The sequence below is a fragment of the Nicotiana tabacum genome, chromosome 5, assembly GCF_000715075.1.
Source record: "Nicotiana tabacum cultivar K326 chromosome 5, ASM71507v2, whole genome shotgun sequence".
Lineage (NCBI taxonomy): Eukaryota > Viridiplantae > Streptophyta > Magnoliopsida > Solanales > Solanaceae > Nicotiana > Nicotiana tabacum.
Window position 1 is genome coordinate 11,768,795 of NC_134084.1, and position 4,927 is coordinate 11,773,721.

Consider the following 4,927-nt stretch of genomic DNA (forward strand, 5'->3'; position numbering starts at 1 on the left):
TGGATTACTAACCTATAAAATTGCATATATAATAATGTACTGTTACCCAAATCATTTCTCAATACTTTTTGGAATGCTATCATTATTAGTGGTTATATTGTAAAATACATACTAGAATTTTTATTTTTTAACGGTCATGCAAAGTCAAAAGTGAACAACTAAAAGTGAACTGGGAGAGTAATTCATTTGCCAACAAATAAAATGAAGCACAACACATCAATTTATCATGACCACCATATGAATCAAATGTCTATTTAAATAGTTACGAGAAAAAAAATAAGATATGCACATTTGATTAGCGCTGAAACTTTGAAGAAGAAAAAAGGAACTTGAAAATTTTGGAAATAAGAAAAGTATGAAGAATGAAGAAGTATATACTAAGTGCAGAAATAATATAAAATAACACAAGATGATTAAAAAGCCAAACAAGAGAGTTGAACATACCAAATTAAGTAGATACTCCAGATTCAAGAGGGAGCAGAAGAGCTAGAGCAGGCCAGAAAAATGTAAGAAAGAAGAGGAAGGAGGGAGATGTAATTAAGAGAACTTAAGTGTTTTTTGGTTATGATATAGTATCTAGCAAAAGAAAACAAACATTTAATTGTATTGAAAGACTTTAATCTATCTATAATTAAAAGCAGAGGATAAAAGCCCCTCATTAAGCCAAGTGTCACAATGCAAGCACGACACATGTCACATTCGGACAAGACTCCTACATATTAGGAATAAACTAACGAAGTACAATCTTAATTACATTAGGTATTTTCGATAGAACTTATTTACTCAAATTTTCTTTTGCAAAATTCTTCTAAAACCGCCGGTAAAGATTGTCTTCGAATTAATTAATTTAAATTTGAAAATCATTAAATGAATGTTTTTTTTGCATTTATTCCAAAACCGCCGCTGAAGATTCCCTGCGTTTATACTTCTTAAAACTGAAAACTAAAAAAAATTACTTCAATTCCAAAAAATGGTGTCTTACGTTTTTCATTAGTTTTTATTTATTTTATTATGAACCTACATAGAAATAGTAACAAAGCCAAAAAAAATACTGCACGATTGATCGTGTTCTCAAACATGGGCAATAATATCCTAAACTAACTCAAACACACTCTCTCTCTCATAAAAACGGAAAAGATAAAAATGGTATTAAAAAAAACTGAAACAAGACCCGCATTCTGGACTATTCATCCGCACCCTCTCCCTCATAAATGATTCTCTTCCTATTTTTCTTAATCAGGAACTTTATTCAATGTGTGGGCTTGAAATTTTTGCAATTTCACATCTCCCGCTCAAAGTATCCGTAGTGATTCTACATTAATGCGCTCCGGAGTTCAATTATGAAGTAACAATTTGAATTGCTAAAAGTTCATCGGCAACAACATTGTTAAACCATGGTTATGGATTCTAAATCATCGGTTCACAATTTCATCCAGAAAAAGGTGCTCTTTTTTTATTTGAAAAAGTGGAGGTCATGCATTTCAAGTTTAATGAATTTACTTCTAAGTAAGTTCTGTTTGTTTTGTATTTTTGCAGTATTTTTGATAAGGAAAATCTATGAGATTCTTCAAATGTGATCGACGAAGGGATTTTATATTCAGTAATAAGGTAAGTTCTATTTTGCTTCTTTTCCCATTATTTATTTAATTTGGGTATTATTCTTCTCATACAGTTAAATTTTATACTAGCAACTTTTTTGGATCTTCTTCTATTTCTTCCTTTGTGCAAATTTCAGGTTTCTTTTTTTTATTTTTAAAAAAATTAACTGATTTTAAATATATATTTTTTAATCTTTAACTTTTAATAAATAATTCTGATTTACACTATTATTAAAAAATTAAAAGGTGCACATTTTAAAAATATATTTTTTACTCTTTAACTCTGAATCATGAAGAGCGAACTTTTTTTAAAGAGCTTTATTTAATTCAAAATTTCAGCTTTATTTACTTCAAATTTCATATTTCTTTAATTACAACACATTAACTAATTTTATGAGAGACGTACTCTTTCACTTTAAAAAGAGAAAATTGTTGTAAATTAAAACAAAAGAAGTTACATATTTTAAACTCACTTTTCCCTAAATTTTCTCTACAAAACCCAATCTAAGGATAATGGACAGTTGCTCAACCACGCATAACTCATGAAACATACGCACATGAAACTCACAAAAACAAACTGCCGCCCAACTTCTATTTCTCCGATTGATAGTGTTCTTAAATTCAAATCTTCCACTGCTATAAAAAATTCAAGAAACCATACGATTTCTGCAAAAATTGAATCAAAGCTATAAAAATTTCAAGAATGCAATATTTTGGAAGAATCAGATCGTTACAATTTAGACACTATTTTCTCTCTTGAATAGGTTCTATAAGATGAAAAGGTATTAAAAATTTATTTTGGTAACTGTGTCTTTTAATTTGCATGTGTGTATTCATGGGATAATCAGTACCAAAACTCGATTGAAGAATTTATGCACCAAACATATGTATCCTCAAATATGTTTCTCAGTGATATACTACACCATATATCACGTTTGCTTCTACGTTTTATTATTTTCAAATCTGAATTTTTTGATTTGATCTTCGTGTATTTTTTAAATTTCTATGTGCATATTCATGGGAATCAATAGCAAAAACATGTAGTTAAATTGCAGATTTTGTTAAATATACTATTTTAAGTCTTTTTCGAACTCAATAATTTTTTTTATATTTGTTAGGATCCTGACTTCAATATTATTCAAGGCGTAGATAAAGAGAAGGAATGCGATGTAAGTACATGCTCACTTTTAATTTGTCCTTTAAGATGACACTTATTTTACTTATATATGTGGATAGATATATTTGATAATGAAATTTTAGATCTGGTCAAACCCGGATTCTTCGAAGGATACACTAAATAACTTGATAATTATAATACAAGGATTTATATTCAGTAGTAAGTATCCATATATGATGTATTAAAACTTCATAAACTGCATTAATATTTGTATCACAAGATTGTGTTTTGTGATAAATTGCTGCTATTTTTGTAAGAAGGATGAGTTAGTCAATTATTATCTGTTTCTTTATTCTAAGAGGGCACAATCAGGTTTGAAACATGTTTCTTTTGTATAAGATGCATTGTGTAGTGGCTAATTGTGGTAATATTTAATTGTAATTATATAAACAACTCATACAATTATCAAATAACTTTTGAATGATACTCAAATATTGTAATTATATAGGACGTGCTACAAATAATATGAAAATATAAGATGATTCAAAACGAAGAATCTAAAAAATTCTTTATTTACTAATTTTCTAACTTCATTTGTTATTTATCTATCATCATCATTATTACAATATTCAATCCCTTCCTACTTATAACTCGTGATGAAAATCATAAAGAGCTTCATTTGTAAATACATATTTATTTAAAAATAGCCCTATATGAGATAATAATTCGTCTCGACTTATAATGATGATAAAATAATAATGTGATAGAAAAGAACTAAAGTCATACTATATGGATTGCGTTAATTTAAAACATGAGAAACTGATGATTTAGCCTCTCTGGTATTCCCAATTTTCTCAAACTAACATAATTTACTTATTTTGATTTCTTCTGGCGGCAATACCTTAGGGCCAAAAGTGTAACAATTATGGTTATGCCATTTCTTTCTATCATATTGCCTCAACTATTACAGGTTGAATAATTTCATAAGTATTTTGACTAATGTTTTAGAATCTTCTACAGAAGGATACATGTTCCTTTAATTTACATTAAAGCAATAGGATACTATCAATTAATGCCTCTTTAATTCCAAACCAAACATCCATAAGGTCTTTTTCGTTCTCCAGATATATTGAAGTTTTCAGTGCAGAAGAAGGGTCATGCCAGATCAGGTGAGCATGGGCATAAATCCCTATCAGATTCCAAGATGCAGAATTAAGGTTGTTGGAGAAGACCCTTGAGGCCCCACAATAAAGCTAGCTCGCTTAATATAAAGTGAATAATATTTGCTCAGTAAGCTCTCTTTCTTTTCTTCTTGGTCTCATGGCTATTGGTAAAAATCAATCTTACATGTTCTAAAGAGCTTTTCATTCTTTTTTAAATTGGATATCTCAAAGAGAACTAGGAAGTTTTTCTTTCAATTAGGCAAAAGAACCAAAAAAGAAACGAGTGAATTTCCCATGTAATTTTTCAGAATCATTATGGTACTGTTAGTTTTATGCAAGTCAAGGATATGGTACTGTTAATTTTATGCAAGTCAAGAATATTAGACGACGACATATGATCTGAAGCGTCTATGCAATATATTACTATCAAGAATATGGAAGAAAAGATTATGCATAAATGTTCGAAATGTACTCTTAAAGGCAAAAATAATACGCTTTTAATTGATGCAATAATGGAGAGGACTTTGGTCTTTCCCGTGGTTAATGCTATATATACTTCTTTTTCTATTGTCTCTCTCAGCTCTTTTTCCCTTGAACTAATCCGCGCATCGCGCGGGTACGTATACTAGTTGTATTTAAAGACTTGTGAGTGGATCAAGATTCATTGGTAAATTTATCATTTTTTGCAGAAAGTTGACAATCAAAATATTTGCATAGACGTCTTATGTAACATTATTTCTTAATTAGTTCGTCTAAAAATAATGACATACTTTTATATTTAAAAATAATTTAACTTTAAAATTTTTATTTTATTAAAATATAAAACTTTTATAATTACATAAATATTACAGGTAGTAAAAGTGCATATGTAGCCCTTTTCCGTTATATTAAAGTCAACATAGAGGGTCTTTGTTAAAAAATGTTAATTTTATTGAAGTTCCTAAAGCTTAACTAAACTGCAAGTTGCAATTCAAATATGGCAATTGTCTTCTCTACGTACTTAAAATATCTTGAGTCAAGTATGTATAAATATAATGTAATGACCCGAC

General features: G+C 28.8%; 1 long non-coding RNA gene across 1 annotated transcript; it reads left to right on the forward strand.

The window, feature by feature from the left end:
* The first annotated feature begins 1,177 nt into the window (after positions 1-1,177).
* LOC142180586 (uncharacterized) lies at positions 1,178-4,591 on the forward strand. The gene is made up of 4 exons (XR_012709192.1): positions 1,178-1,442; positions 1,537-1,608; positions 2,717-2,767; positions 3,840-4,591. It is a non-coding gene; the product is annotated as an uncharacterized LOC142180586 (long non-coding RNA).
* The last annotated feature ends 336 nt before the right edge of the window (positions 4,592-4,927 follow it).